Below are 17114 nucleotides of genomic sequence, written 5' to 3' on the forward strand. Positions count from 1 at the left end.
TTTATCAGAAGTGATAGACTGAGTTACAAAAAGCTAAATCCGGACGACCAAAACGCAGTTCCAAGCAAAAGTGAAACTTTCAACTTCAATTGCGCTTCGCCTCTTGGCAACAAAACTATTAACGAATAGTTTTTTTTAAAGTCAGAAACTTAGCTCGTACGTCCAAGACACTTTTACACAGTTCTGAGGAAACTGCGCTTGCCTGTAAGCTAGAGTCATATGCGCCTCAGAAACACATACCACATCCTGACACGTTCTAATAGGACCGTACGAGACAGAGTATTGCTTCACACCGCTGGTTCAGAAACTGCTTGTGGCCTTCAGTACAACTCGGTGAACGTCATCGTCTGTTCTGGCTGGCCACATAATCGGGCAACCGGTTTTTTTCGTTTAGTGGTTCCTTAGCTTAGCAGAAACATGTGAATTGGTAACGCCACCGCAATAGGCCGTACGATTGTTCAGCGGCAGGAGAGGGAGAAGACACAGTTCAGCTGTACTCCTGAAAAAAGTTAATAAATAAATCCGTACCACCATGAAGGAATCATAGTAGGAGAAGGAAATTGGTGTCCAGAAGATTAACATTGAGGTAGGTAAACGATTAAAATTCCAAATAAGCACGTGTTCCACTAAGTTATGTCTTCTAAAGATACGATGACGTTATATACATCATGACATTCAGTCAAGGAGACATAATCTGATATCTTTCTGAGGCGTTGCCTGCCAGCGTGTTTCAGTCCTAGTTCGAAGTTGATTGAATAACAGTGAAAACCTTTCGAATGAAAGCGGCTTTTAGTCTGGTGAATGTTGTGGGACCTGACATTCGAAACACGTTTGACTTCCGACTTCGAATAAAATATTACTTTTAGTAAATCGAGGGTTTTTAGTATCATCCAGGGAGATTTTTATAAAATTATTAGACATCAAAATGGACCCACATTTTATTTCTGTTGTAGCCACCATACTGGAAATCTTGAAGTCAGTCTGATCAGCTTCAAGATGTATTTTGATGTCACTTTCCATACAAGGCCACACTGTAAATTAAATAGTTTTAGTTAGGTGTGCTTGGAATTTAGTTGTAATCGATGCAACAGGTTAATATTTTTCAGAAATACTTCTCTTGATATTGCCAGTCTGCATTTTGTATCCCCTTCACTACCGCCACCGTCAGGCTTTTGTTATCTAACTGTCAAAAACTCCTCTAATACTTATTTAATTTCGTTGCACCCCTTTACCCTTGTTTTACATTTGTGGATGTTCATCTCAGACCTCATTTCAAGATACTATCCATCCCTTAAACTCTTCTTCCAAGCCATTTGCCATCTCTGACGAAATTGCAATGTGCTCGGGAAACCTCTAAATTCTTATTTCGTGTCTAAGAACATTAATCTCCTTTGCAAATTTCTCATTGGTTCCCTTAATTTCTTACACTCTGTACACACTGAGTAAAGTAGGGGACAGGCAGCAACCCTGTTTCACTTCCTTCGCGATTTCTGGTTCCGTTTTATGTCTTTCGAGACACTTATAACTGCAGTCTGTTTTCTGTACAAGTTGTAAATAACCTTCTGCTCCGTGTATTTTATCCCTTACAAATTGAGAATTTCAGAGAATGTATTTCAGTCTAAATTACCAAAAGCTAACAGGTACCAAGTCTAAAATACAGTAAATGCTCTTTGAATTTTCTGAAATTCTTTGAATTTACTCCTTAGAGACAAGAACGTCGGAGCAATACGTAAATTACTTTAAGAGCTGTAACATAGTTGTATTAGCTACTTAAGCGTTGGATAACTGTTGTTAGTGTTGAATGGTTCTTTCATGGTGGTGTTGTTTCTTTCCCAACGGTGTACATGAAAAAATATCATTAACTCTTACAGAGAGGCTGTCCTGATGTTTATTCAAATAAGCGGCCTGCTATATCGTAATTTTGAATGCTGACAGTCGATTCTAAATACAATGGACGAGACAGTGGTGCTCGTAATGTGATGCCTACACATTCGATCCTTGTTCTGAGCGTTTTCGCTGGAGGTTCCCATGGTTTTCAGTGTTTTCTGCTTCTGACTGTATTTATCAGTACGGATGGGTGTCCCAACAGCCTTGTTTGAAATATGTTTGTCTTTCCTGGTCCTTAAAAATACAAAGAAACGTATTCCGATGTTGCCCCCAGGGGATACAATAGGTAGAAAATTGTTCAGTGCAACGTACTGTATTTTGTTTCACGCTTGCACGGTTTTCATCACTGTACCAGAATGAAACAGAAAAGACCTTCATAATAAAGCTACACACTTTCTCATAGTTTAGCCTATACTTGGTGTTCCAGGAGGGATATGACAAGAACTGTCATTCGAAACAAAAAAAGTCTAGTAAACATGGGCTGTAAAATGGACATCTTAAGAGCTTTTAGAGTTCATCATCTTCCTTACTGTGAAATATGTCTCTTTTGCTGAACAAGTGCTCACAGCCCTTAAATTTTGCCTTTTAGAGCCCACGTTTACTATACTTTTTTGCTTTGAATGACCTTTCCTCTCGCACCCCTGAATATTGGCCATTCCTCTTGGGCCACCCTGTATTTCTGTGAAGATCAGTTAATTTCGTGTAGTTCTCTAACGAAGTGAAATTATTGAGACCTCCACATGCAAACATAAATTCAGCAGAAAATTGGCATTACAGGTGACTTTCAAATTCTCAAAGTAAATAATTGCCAGAAATACTAAGGACCTCTCGGACACTCTCGTGTAAAAGTAATGTCGTGAAGGTAATTTTTTAAAGTATTTTTGTTTATAAGTTTCAGGCATCAGCGATTCAGTCTGGACCTAATACATGACGTTCAAAAACAATGGATTTTTGTGAACGACGTTCTAAAGTAAGTTCCACATCTGTTTCGAAATGTCTGTTGTAAATTGTTTCCTTCCTTGTTACCACATTGTCGGGATGCTCTCGCTTAGTACGATTTGTGCTATCGTTAGCTATTTATTTTAAGGATGCTTGAGACATTTGGCTGGCAGTGGGATTAACAGTGAGATAATATTTGACCTCTTTCATGAGTAGGGAAGAACTTTGAGTCGTGAACATATGTTGCAGTAAATCCAGAAAGGCAATAATATTGTCCATCGATATTACAGTTCATCGTATTGTGTAAGTACTCATTTCGTCAGCGTTTATGGAAGATATTGGTAGATGTAGTTCTTAGCTACTGACGTGGGTTTAACGATGTCAACAAGAGTACTGTAGTACTTAACACATCTTTATTTCATAATATGCTAATTGTTTTTCGCGACCTGCGGAAGTTGTAATTTGTCCCATAATCTCTATAAGCTAAAATGTCTAGATTGTTAGTTTGTTCACTACATAACATGTTAAAAGAGCTGCTTTCCGAGTGAAAATGGCTAATGAAAGAATTTCTAAAAAGGAACATGATATTTCGTTGCACCTGACTCCCTCCACGGCTGGTTTTCCACTTGTTCTAGTTACCTTTTGTGTTTGAAGATTTATTTGCAGGCGCAGTGTACGCTGTTGGACAGCAATAAGTCGGGTGATGTGCGACCGTGTAATATTGCAGTACAATGTGGCAACATGAATTGCAAAGTACAGCAATAAATCTTCGAACTTCGTTTTCAAAAGCAAATAAGACTGAAAGTTCTCAAATGAGCAAAGTTATCATTCATGTAGAAGTACGTGATGGCGCGTAGTCTCCACATCACCGAACTTACGCTTCGCAGCGAAAAATTAAATACGAAACACAGATTACTGGCACACAAATAGTTTAGGTTGTGGTATAACTAAATAGGACAATTATAAATCCAATATCTGCCAAAATTATGGTAATTATTAGCATTTAGATTAAAGATAACAATAAGTATGTCTTACATTTATGAAAGGTAGAGAAAGTAACATTTATGAAAGCCGGAGACAGAAAGAAAAAATTAAGAACGCTTATTACACTCATTTGTTTAAAAAATGACAAACGTAATTACACCAAGGATTGCATATATCACATGTACAAGAAAAATGTAAAAGATAGTTTATAAAGCGTTCGTCCACATCCAGTTTCGTTAATCGTTAGGAAACTTCCATTGTGAACAAGTGTACATTGTCAGCTTGTCTGCGAAATTATAACAACAGAATAATAATGCTGTATTTCCTCTGAGAAACAACAAATGTGTCTTTTTCATTTACTGGTTCTACGACCGTTTCACGTTACTGACAGGTTTGTCCGAAAATAACTCCCCTCAGACGAAGCCCACTTTATGAACATCAAATGTGACGGGAAACGGAAACGGAAGCACGCCAAACTGCAGCACCGCTGCAGAGCTTTAGAGCATTCAGCGGTTGCTGGGAGACAAAACGCGTTCGAATAATACTCTCCCAGTTACATGTATCACTCGCGCTTTTTAACGTGACATATGTGCTAAGTTGCAACGCTATCAATCGATCGTTGTCGTCGTCGATCCACACTATCCGCAGCGATATAAGTGTACTGCAAAAGTCGAGGAAGTCATCAACGGTGCTGCGTTATACGCAAAGCAAATAAACATACATAAGGCTTTCATAGTTTAGTCTGGGACATACTATTCTAGATTAAAATTATTTCATATCACCCGGTACTGAACAGTATTTTGTGAAGAAAAAAAAAAAACCAACAGTAAATCAGTATTTTGTCTATAGATGTTTCTTTTCTCGGACTGACAAAGATAGTTATTGAGTCTGCAAAAAGGGCTAATTCTTCCACGTGCTTGAAAAGAAATAGGTGGCCATTAAAATATAGAAAGAACTGCCGTATGGCCATGAACGAAGGCATAACCCAAATGACAGTATCGTGCTGTGCTGACATCAACATTAGTTATCATTGGGCCTTTATCCAATTTGTGCTAGCGCTAGATTCCTGTTTTTCGTGTCAACATAGGACTTCCCCACGTATTAATTAAAGCTTTACCACCGTTGATACAGAATTCCTCGTAACAGGAAAAAACCCGTCGGGCTTTGCTCTCTGATGGTGCTAAAAGGTGGGCCATGTGCGCTCTGAGGGTTCCGTACAAACTTAATTACGTACCTGTATACAGACAGTTCGTCCATCCCGGGAAACGAGTATCTGGAGGATTTTTGCCTGTTATCGTCATTGATACTAGCATAAAATCGGTCCCGGGAGTTCCAAAACTTTCGATAATATTTTAATTTTAATTTTGAAGTCTGATAACAAATGACAAAGTAATTATTTTTTCGTGTTATATAATTAAAAACTAACAGTTTCGAATTTTTACCTTTACTTGTACTGTCTTCCAAATTTTATGATTCTAGGTCAACGATGCCTACCATAGTAAGTAGGTGTTGATGAGTAAGTGTGCATCAAAATAAGTGACGTAAATGCCTCTATCTTTTGATTGCATTGACTTAGAAGGTTAAATTTTTTACACCACCAAGGGAACGTAGAGCTTATAGGTGACATAATTGTCAAATTGAGACGTCTACCCGTTCCTGAGAAAAAGGGTTTTTATCCAGCGGACAGACAGACGGACAGCAAAGTGATGCTGTAAGATACAAAATCGTTAAGCCTTTCGTGGCCACTTGTTGACAAATTGCATGTTCTTTTCTGTCTCGGATTCGTCGACCGACGTTTGATGATTTTTCTGACTTTCGCTAGCACGAGTCACCGGCATTGTCAAAGTTTGACCCTCCGTTCCTGTTGATGGACTGGAGTCGAGCTCACGGCCGCAGATTAGACATCAGAGATAGAAAAAAACGGACGGGTTAAAACTGATACGGGTATTTTAGTTCAGAATAACCGGTATTTTCGGTGTTTCTTTTGTCTCGGTGTCACAGGTATTTTTTACCTTTTACTGATAACCAAGTAAAAAAATCGAAATGTCGATAACCCATAACAGCAGTGCTCAAATTTTTCGTAATATTTTTTTAAAATTTGTGTTGGTTTGAAATATTGCATTATTATAGAAAATGGGGAAAACCTCATTGATATTTTAGTAACAATGCCGAGAGGAACGAGCGACACACATATGGCATAAGAATTGGTACAGCATTGCTGAGGCAGTAATGTCCGTGTTGTCGTGTTATGTGCAGCGTGCAAGACGTGCCCCCACTGATCTATGCGTTGGCTTCTCCCTGTCGTCGCCAGATATCCGTTGTGTTGCAGAATGGCACCAGCCCTAGTCTGGAAATATTTTTACGAAGTGACGCAACAATGAAGTACAATGCTTAATTTGCTCTAAAAGATTAAAGATTTGTCTGCTATTTCTGTGAAATAATAAAAGAGGAAGTAAACTATGGTGACAGTAATAAATTAAAAATTTAACAACAGTGTGTTCATAGTATGCAGTAAAAATAGAAAGTAGTCTACATACTATGCCTTCATCTGCTCGGAACTCCGAAAACGGACAAATTAACATGAAAACCAGACTTCTTCAACTTCAGTTTCCACCCTTTAACGCTGGTTATTCGTAATGCCCAAACAGCGCCTTGATTCTCGATTACGACATGATTTTTGAGCAGAGTGTCAAAAAATTGGAATCATTAGGAGAATACTGGTGATTTTTTTAGTATTCAACAACTTACCACTTTTCGAGAAAAGCATCGAACTGTAGGCGACTAACTTTCCTTTTAATCAAAATATCCACGGGTGTACTGCCGGTCTATAGTGTCCAACGGGCACAATATTTCGGCGATCATACATGTCGCCATCATCAGGTGAACTGACGGACTGAGCTCCTGTGATATTTTGATTATCAAATACGCCGGGAGAAACTCAGGAATCACAACTTTCCTTTTATTTGCTTATTTAATTTAATGTTTTGATATTATGTATATTGAATCTGAGGGAATCAAAATTTTGCAATCTGTGATCGATTCCTACGTTTATTACAGGATATAAATGTAATAAAAAAACTGATGATCGATTATTCCAGAATCCGCTTCGTTGGGGGAAAAAACAAAACGAAAACCGGTTATTTCATCGCCATCCCTATTATACACTGACGGAAAAGTCCCAACAGCAAGCAGGAATTCTCCGAGATAAACTGAAGTTGGTAGGCATGTTTCTACATTTGAAAGGTGTCATTCAAATTTCGCGCCAGTCACATAAGAGGCGCTAGCGGCACCACCATATGAGGACACAGATCAGGTTTGCTTTAAGTACACACTGTAACGGTCGTGAGCGTTAATTACCTCTGAGATTGGTCGTAGGGTATTCATGCTATCCAAGAATGCCTTTAAGACGACAAAGACACCATTATCAACAGCTCACCAAGATTGAACGAGATCATGTAATTCGGCTAACAGAAGCAGCATATGCAGAAAGTCTCGGCAGGAGTTTAGCCACTGTATATCGTTGCTAGCAGCGGTGGTCACAAGAAGGTACAATCCAAGAAGACGGGGCTCGGAATGGCCACATGACACTCCCGAGAGGGAAGACCGCGTACTGCGTACAGCCTTGGCGAATCGTACTGCGTCTGCAGCAGCAATTCGAGCAGCAGTTAGCACCACAGTGACACAACGAACTGTTACAAATCGCTAACGTGAAGGGCAGCTCCGAGCCGGACGCCCGGTAGCGTGAATTTCGCCGACCCCAAACCACTGCTATTTGCGACTTCAGTTATGTCAAGCGAGAGTTCATTGGAGGACGGAGAGGAGGTCTGTCGTGTTTTCTGATGAAAGCCGCTTCTGGCTCGGTGCGAGTGATGGCTGTATGTTGGTTAGAAACAGGCGTGGTGAGCGCCTGCAAGCAACCTGTCTGCGGCCAAGACACACTGGACCTGTACTGGAGTTATCGTCTGGGGTGTGATGACAGCATTAACACTATCGTGATTATTCCACGAACCTTGATTACAAATTATTACGTAAGTCTCGGGTTTCGACTTATTGTGCTGCCCCATGAACAGCATTTCAAGGGCTGTTTTCCATCAGGATAACGCTCGCCCACATTCTACTGTTATAACGCAACATGCTCTACATAGCGTTGCCATGGCCTGCTCGATCACCAGATCTGTCTCCAGTCGAGCAGACAACTCTAGCGTCATCCACAACCAGCATTAACCGTCCCTGTATTGACAGACCAAGTACATGGAACTGCAACGCACAATCTGACATCCGGCACCTGTACAACTCAATGCATGCACGTTTGCATGATTGCATTCAACATTATGGTTGTTACACCGGTTATTAATGTAGAACGATTTCACATTTCCAAAGGGTTTTCTCGCGCTTCCATTAACCTATGATCTGACAACGTTAATCGCTTAAAAATATTACGTAGATAAATGTATTTCCGAAATTTCATTGATGTACATTAATTATTTCTTGGAATTGAATTTCTTTTCCGTCAATGTAGGTAACTGTCGCGTCAAAGTCCAAGGACTTTTCCGTGGTCATTACCGTTGCGGTGCTGTCCGTGCTACTTGCAAAGGTCGCCGATTGCAGCACGAGAATAAAGCATCCGTTCACCTTGAGGCCTTTCTCATTCTTGTTGAGGGTATTGCTATGTTAGTGTAGTTCTATAACTTCCCTGAACGAACGGATGCGATAGTTCTCCTGTACCGCAAGAACTTCTGTGTCGGAGAATTTTTTTGTCAGGCAGAATATATCAAGCGAAAGGACAACCTAACCACAATAAGACTGCAAAGGACTAACTGAGGTCATGTGTATTATATGGGATCCTTCCTGTAATATGTAATTCACCTGAGGATGCTGTTTTAATGCAGGGAAACTGCATCAGTTACTCAGCGAATTAGTTTTGGGTAACTCATAACGTAGAAAGAAAGTATTGATTAAACAAAAGCGAACAGTGAGAATAATATTTAATGTTCACCTGTAGTCATCTTGTAGTTGCCTTTCAAGGAGATAGGCACACTTTCACGTTACAGGATGTAACTGGTACCTTAACACGTACAAACATCAGTGTGTTGGTTGTTTTCTCTCTGCATTGAACAGTCTTCCCTCAGATACTCGTCACATAATATTCTACCTGATCTGTTCCGCATGGTTATAACTGCACCACTAAGAGGACTATGCCTGACAGTATAGACTAACCGTTTTGCGTCCATGCATTAACGCATTGACACCTGACTCGCTGCCCAGGGGGAAATAAGCATTAATGTTTGGTTGGTTGGCTGATTCGGGTGAGGTGGGCAAAAAGCGAGGCCATCACTCCCAAGGAATTAGAGAAGGATAGGGAAGGAAGTCGGCTGTGCACTTTCACAGGAACCATCCCAGGATTTACCTGAAGTGCTGTAGGGAAATCACGGAAAACCTAAATCAGGATGGCCGGACGCGGGTTTAAACCGTCGTTCTCCCAAATGCGAGTCCAGCGTATTAACCACTGCGACACCTCGTTCGGTAATGGTTTGCTCTTGCCACGTGAACCTAAAAACATTTTACTCCTAATAGCTATAATTATTTGTGTGTAAAGAAAGTAAATAGTGGCGTAATGTTTCTCAGTATAATGTTGTGTCACTAATAGAAATATCTACACTTAACACCTTTATCACCCTGTGTATGTAGGGGTATTCAGAAATACTTCTGGAGGCAGTAGAAAACGATAGTGTGAAAACTAAAAGACGTACAGTAAAGTGACACATACCCGTGGATAGACTCTGCGCATGTTTCGATTCGTAATACGCGCCGTGGCGTAATTGCAGAGCGTACCACTATGCGGCAGGCGTGTCAGAACATGTAGACAAATCGTCATCCCCGTTTTGTCGCACCGTATTAGTTCGCGCCTGAAGATATGCAACCCAGTGAACAGATTTCCACAGCGTGATTCTGTCGCGCTTCTCCAGGCGCTAGTAACAGAGGAGACCACAGTGGATGCACATGCGTATTGAAGTGTAACATGAAATTCTTTTGAACAGCATGTTTCACTGTAATCCTCTTAGGCTGATGGAAGCTGCTCGTGAAAGCAGAAAACTTGTTTAAGGTAGTTATGGATAGCGAACATGCAACTGTGCGCGCTTTATATTGGTATGTGCAGAAATGATGAAGGAAGCTCGGACAGACAACATTGGCAAAGCGCGACGACGTTTGAGCGTCTCTACCTGGTGTGAAGGGGTCGCTTATGCTTTGGTGTCGCGGCGTGACGGTTTTTTGGGAAAGAGAGAAAGGTGAGCTGTCTACAATGTGAACGCCCAACAAAGTAATAGAAATGTTTTCAGTCTGGTACTTAACTTTACTCTATGTAGTCTTTGAGATGATGCCATAAGATTCACTCCATACATGTTGCTCGAGTTAATGTGAGATCGTCTCACACAGCTGGGTACTAGTTTTATTTGAGCAACAAAATTCAGAAGAGTTCTTTCGAAGGCGGTAACGTCGTTTTGTAGTGAGTTGACGCAGTTGTGAACATTCTTGCAGGCCTCGACCCTCTGCAGACGGGGAAGAACTGCGCACAATATAATTAGTGGAACTGAGTTGCAGGTCCACTGCTTCAAGAAAATAGAACAAGGTGACCGCCAAGATTAAATAAGGTAACTTTCATTGCGAACAGACATATATAGTTTTAGCGCGGTCGTCTCCTGAAATCTCAGCAGTACTTATGTAAAATTAGTGACGTGGGCTCGGCAAGTACCCAGTGCGAAGGACATTTATAAATTGGCCTTTGCCCGGGAATTTGCCCAAAGCAGTTTTAAATGCCCAAGATCTGGGCATTTGTGAAAAAGTACTTATTAAAATTTATTCGACCCCACGAACTCTTGGTGTCTAGGCACGCGCTTTGCCACCAGACCACCAAGTTCCGATTTCTATATATATAGTTAATCTAATGGTTTTTATTAGTCAGTTTACGAGTATCAAAATATATGATTCCATTGACTGAGGAGCTTAAATTATTTAGATCGCCGACGGACCGTAGACCATAATACCTGACATAAATTTCAACTTGATACTTTGCTCTTTTCTGAAAAAAAGGGAGTCCTAACAGACGGACAAACAGACAGGTAGACAGACGCACAACAAAATGACCGTATAATGGCTCCGTTTTTACCGACTGAGGTACGGAACGCTAAAAAAGAACTTACTTTAAGTGTAACTGAAGGGTAAGTGGGACTGAAAAATATGTTCATTAATGTTGAATGTAGGCCAGTGTGCGATTTAGGAACTTGTAAATGACCAGCATGTAACCATTCACTGATGCTAATCATGTATGCATATCTTGGAAACTGACTCGTTCCACATCATTTCGACGAAATAGTCGTTCAAAGTATTTGCGGAACATTTAAGTAACTAACTGACAAATGCTAGTATTTCAGCGTTCTGTTAATCAGTCATAACCTGACTTGCACATTAGGTAACTGAACCTAAGTGATCCTTTCCTTTCATATCCTTATATATTGTTACTACTCCGAAACATTAGTATCACATGGCAGTCTTGTTGTGACTCATCAGTTCTCTAGTCAAAGAATACCACAGTTTCACGTTTCTTGAAGTGCACAACTCTGGCAACTAGCTATTTATGTAGGGAAGTGCAGTCATTGCACCAGGTTGAGATCATGTAGATGTTACTGCAATTTTTACCAGATGGAATTTAATCATAGAAAGCAGCATCATCTGCGAAAATCCTGAGATAGCAATCAGTGCTCGCCGCTAAGTCATTAATGTACAATACCAAAGGCAGCAGTGGCATTACGCTCCTCTGGGGCACTCCAGATACTACTTCAGTGTCTGTGGATGACTCCCGCTGACGGAGCCAATACGTGCAGAGGCGCTTCTAAAGTTCTGATAAGGGAACCTCCCCATCGCACCCCCCTCAGATTTAGGTATAAGTTGCCACAGTGGATAGGCCTTGAAAAACTGAACACAGATCAATCGAGAAAACAGGAAGGAGCTGTGTGGAACTATGAAAAAATAAACAAAATATACAAACTGAGTAGTCCATGCGCAATATAGGCAACATCAAGAATATACTGAACCCAGGAGCGCCGTGGTCCCGTGGTTAGCGTGAGCAACTGCGGAACGAGAGGTCCCTGGTTCAAATCTTCCTTCGAGCGAAAATTTTAATTTTTTTATTTTCAGACAATTATCAAAGTTCAGGCACTCACACATAATCAGCTTCGCTCTCCAAAATTCCAGGACATGTTCAGATTTGCTTGGACATATGCAGGATTTGACGGTCTACACACGGAAAAATTTGAAAACGTTAAAAACATGTTTTGACAGAGCGCAGGGAAAAGTGTGCGACTGTGAAACTGTTGGATTCATTTGTTGCAGTTTATGTGACAAACTCTTATGTTTTCATCACTTTTTTGGGAGTAATTATCGCATCCACAAGAAAACCTAAATCGGGCAACGCAGAAGAATCCTTTTACCCATTCGCCAAGTGTACAAGTTAGGTGTGTGGACAATATATTCCTGTCATGTGACGCACATGCCGTCACCAGTGTCGTATAGAATATATCAGACGTGTTTTCCTGTGGAGGAATCGGTTGATCTATGACCTTGCGATCAAATGTTTTCGGTTCCCATTGGAGAGGCACGTCCTTTCGTCTACTAATCGCACGGTTTTGCGGTGCGGTCGCAAAACACAGACACTAAACTTATTACAGTGAACAGAGACGTCAATGAACGAATGGACAGATCATAACTTTGCGAAAATAAAGAAAAACTTTTCGCTCGAGGGGAGACTTGAACCAAGGACCTCTCGTTCCGCAGCTGCTCACGCTAACCACGGGACCACGACGCTTCTGAGCTCAGGTTATCCTTGATGTTACCTATCTTCGCATGGACTACTCAGTTTGTATATTTTGCTTATTTTTTCATAGTTCCACACAACTTCTTCCTGTTTTCTCGACTGATCTGTGTTCAGTTTTTCAAGGCCTATCCACTGTGCCATCTTATAACCAAATGTGAGGGGGGTGCGATGGGGAGGTTCCCTTGCGAGTGCCTATTCGTGATTTTATAAACCTGAGACAGTACCTGAACGCTGTCTAGGCACTCGCTCACTCCTCAGTTGGTGTAATGCGGTCTCCGGGGCAGTAGCGAGGTCTGTCCCACGTTGGCATCGACGCCCTGCGTTCGCTGCACTCGCTTCCGGCGCAGCTGGTGACCTCGAGGCACCGTTCCGACTGCCTGGTAGGCCGCGATTCCCGTGTTCGTGTTGCAGGTGCCAGTCCAGGCACAGCCCGTGACTCGGTTCCGGCTTAATCAATGTCTTCCTTCTATTTGTTACTGGAAATGGCGAGTGTTTTCCTGGAGTCTTTTAGTGTGAGCAATAGTTTTTAGGGATTAGTAGCCTTGCGCTTCACTGCTCAGCATCTCTCTTTTCAAGTGCCATCGAGAAGACAATAGTCACGTGATTCATTTTATTTCTTGAATCTTTTTCTGCCTGTTTGTAATATTATCTTGTTTTAGGAACTTCTAAATAGAGAATATTCAAAGTACACTTCATTCTAAGAACTTTCTTGTGAGAGATGGTAACTTAGGACATCAGGCACTGCAGTGCTGAGCCCTATATCGGATTCAGCGCGGCGCGTACTTGCGCGTAGAGCGGCCCGACCGCAGACCGATGCCCGCAATGTTGTGACGCACTCAGCAGTTACAAAATTAGTATTCGAGGAAGACTATGCGACCATTATACTGCCGTCGTGGTATATTACGTGTAAGGATAATGAGAATAAGATAAGGCAGATTAGGGCCCTTACAGAGGCATGTAGTGTCTCATTTTCCCTTACTCAATACGCGATGGAATATGACAGAAATTCCCTAATGTTGATACGTGGAGATTATCGAAGACGAGCACATTTGTATCTTTGCGCCCCCCATAAGTCATGAACGGCAACAAGCTTACTTCGAATATACACTCCACACGATTAAATTTCAAACTTTCCCTTAGTTCTCAGACTGGCGACAGCACAACACGTTGCTGATGGTTACCCAGGCCTTAAGGTCCGCCGGCCGGAGTGGCCGAGCGGTTCTAGGCGCTTCAGCCTGGAACCGCGCCACCGCTACGGTCGCAAGTTCGAGTCCTGCCTTGGGCATGGATGTGTGTGATGTCCTTAGGTTAGTTAGGTTTAAGTAGTTCTAAGTTCTAGGGGACTGATGACTTCAGATGTTACGTGCCATAGTGCTCAGAGCCATGTGAACCTTAAGGTCCAAGACTCTTTTCCCTCTTTTTCTGGTACACTTTGTGCTCATGGTACATGATTTCACCCACTTCTTTTCCTTCATATCCATTTCCATAAGCGTACAAACGCTAAAACAGTGTCTGTCCCGTTACCGTTCGTCACACACTGTAACACTGCCCACCCAATTTCCACTCTTTTATGCGTTCGCCCGACAGGGGTATCGCCGGTAGAGCTAATTTTGCAGGGTCGTGTCGACGTTGTTGCGGAATCAAAGAGCTCTTTGAAGCCTGTTTGTCGACACAGTAGCAGCGTTATATATAGAGCTGCGATTAAGGGCGTTGTCACCGTTGTTGTTTCTGTAACACACGCGAAATGAACCATTAACACAGGGGGAAGCCTGTACGTCCAAATGCATTACCGTAGTCGCCGATATTGTTGCATAACCACTTAAGTCTATTAAAATACTTCTAGAATGTCACAGTTAGTATTTATTCACTGCGAATATCCTTTATTTATGCTATACTGTGTGTTTTAGGAGAAATTGTAAACATTTTAGGAGCTGGTAGCGTAGACTAATTCGAATAAAACGTTGCATATAACATATGTCACTTTTTATTGATGCAGGAATACAGTAGTTAGCATGTAACCCAAGCTGATGACCACAGAAGGTGTTTAAGAAAGTCAAGTGATCAAGTTCAAAGTTGATTTTCATCAGTTTCGCCTCTTCTCTCAATTGACTTCCGAATTATCTTGGCGACACCACGTGTAACTCTTCTGGAGTCGTCTTGGCATTGTTTTATGAGGGTATAAATGTTCGTAATCCTAACGATATATTCATGTCTTAAGTATACTATTTTTTTTTTGTAGACTTCGCAGTTCAGCCATGTTCATAGGCTAAAATCTAGTGGGGGTGGGTAACGTTCGGGGATCTTGAAACTAGACCGTAGAATAAATTTCGTCTATTTCCGTCAGTACTCACAAAACTTTCGGTCCTTAGGCTAACTTTTGGTCCTTAGTCTAATAGTTTCGGTCAGCTATGACCATTTTCAGATTTAGGATAGAATGTAATAATTGTGATAGTTATATCGGCCAAACCGGCAGCCCTTTTAATGTGAGGTTTAAGGAACATTTACAGCCAACTGCCTTTTGATTACACTTAGCAGAAACCGGCCATACTATAGGGAGCATTGAGAAAAGTATACTTATTCTCCACAGAGCGCAAAAAGGTTGTGCTCTCGATTTATTCGAAGAGCTTGAAATCTATAAAGCCAAAAAGCAGGAGCCAGCAAAAGTGCTCAATTGGGTTTTGTGTCCACTGAGTACTTTGCTTTATTTGATAAATCGTTACCTTGATCATTGCTTTTTATCTATGTTTTTATTTCGTTCTGGGCGCCCCATATGGGAGTGAGTGGGCTGTCTGCGGTACAACACTCCGCTCATCAGCTAAGAACATTCATCAAAAGATGACAAAGGTTATAAACAAATGAAAATATGGAGACTGTTTACGTTTTAAGTTAAAAAAATTATTGACGGATAGCTAAAAGTACGAAGATTATACACACTTCACACATGAATGACCTGCACTGGGTAGAAAAGTAAGGCGATAGGGTACTATTAGGTGGGTAAACTGTGGAGGTAATACACCTGGCTGAAAATGACTTAAAAGTTCGAGACGGGGGTCCATCGGTAATGCTGGAATTCAATGTGGTGTTCGCCCAACCTTGGCCTTGTTGACAGCTTCCACTCTCGCAGGCATACGTTCAATCAGGTGGTGGAAGGTTTCTTGGGGACGGCAGCCCATTCTTTACGGAATGCTGCACTGAGGAGAGGTATCGATGTCAGTCAGTGAGGCCTGGCACGAAGTCGGCGTTCCAAAACATCCCATAGATGTTCTGTAGGTTTATGGTCAGGGCTCTGTGCAGGCCAGTCCATTACAGGGATGTTATTGTCGTGTAACCACTCCGTGCATTATGAATAGGTTCTCGTTCGTGTTGAAAGACATCCACGAATTGCTCTTCAACAGTGGGAAGCAAGAAGGTGCTTAAAACATCAATGTAGGCCTGTGCTGTGATAGTGCCACGCAAAACAACACGGGGTGCAAGCCCCCTCCATGAAAAACACGACCACACCATGACACCACCGCCTCCGAATTTTACTGTTGGCACTACACACGCTGACAGATGACGTTCACCGGGATTCGTCATACCCACGCCCTGCCATCGCATCGCCACATTGTGTACCGTGATTCGTCACTCCACACAACGTTTTTCCACTGTTCAGTCGTCCACTGTTTACGCTCCTACTAAGCGAGGCGTCGTTTGGCATTTTCCGCCGTGCTGTGTGGCTTATGAGCAGCCGCTCGACCATGAAATCCAAGTTTGCTCACTTGCCGCCTAACTGTCATAGTACTTGCAGAGGATCCTGTTGCAGTTTGTAATTCCTGTGTGATGGTCTGGATAGACGTCTGCCTATTACACATTACGATTCTCTTCAACTGTCGGCGGTCTCGGTCAGTGAACAGGCGAGGTCGGCCTGTGCGCTTTTGTGCTGTACATCTCCCTTCAATTTCCACTTCACTATCACACCGGAAACAGTGGACCTAGGGATGTTTAGGAGTGTGGAAATCTCACGTACAGACGTATGACACATGACACATGACACCCAATCTCACCTGACCACGTTCGAGGTCCGTGAGTACCGCGGAGCGCCCCATTCTGCTCTCTCACGATTTCTACTGGCTACTGAGGTCGCTGATATGGAGCACCTAATATGAAAAATTAATGTTTTTGGGGGTGTTCGGATACTTTTGATCATATAGTTTAGGTAGGAGCTGAAGCAGATGTGGGAATACAGACAATGGGAAGGGTAGAGGATGAGGAATAAAGTTGTGGGCAGCGGGTGGTGGCACAGGAAGGAAGGAAGGGGTAAGGGTGAGTGTAGAGCGAAAAGGAGAAAGGAGCTCTAATGTGGAGCGGGACTGATGACTGAACGCCTCTCGTATGCATATCTTTGAACGTCGTGTCGGAGGGCCCTGTGGCAGGTAAGTTCTCAGACTTCTCTCGC

General features: G+C 42.1%; 1 protein-coding gene across 7 annotated transcripts in view; it reads left to right on the top strand.

Moving 5' to 3' along the window:
- LOC124621853 (endophilin-A) overlaps positions 1-17114 on the top strand; it is a 723134-nt gene that overhangs the window by 465384 nt on the left and 240636 nt on the right. The window lies entirely within an intron of this gene.

This window comes from Schistocerca americana, chromosome 7 (genome assembly GCF_021461395.2).
Source record: "Schistocerca americana isolate TAMUIC-IGC-003095 chromosome 7, iqSchAmer2.1, whole genome shotgun sequence".
In the NCBI taxonomy this organism is placed as follows: domain Eukaryota; kingdom Metazoa; phylum Arthropoda; class Insecta; order Orthoptera; family Acrididae; genus Schistocerca; species Schistocerca americana.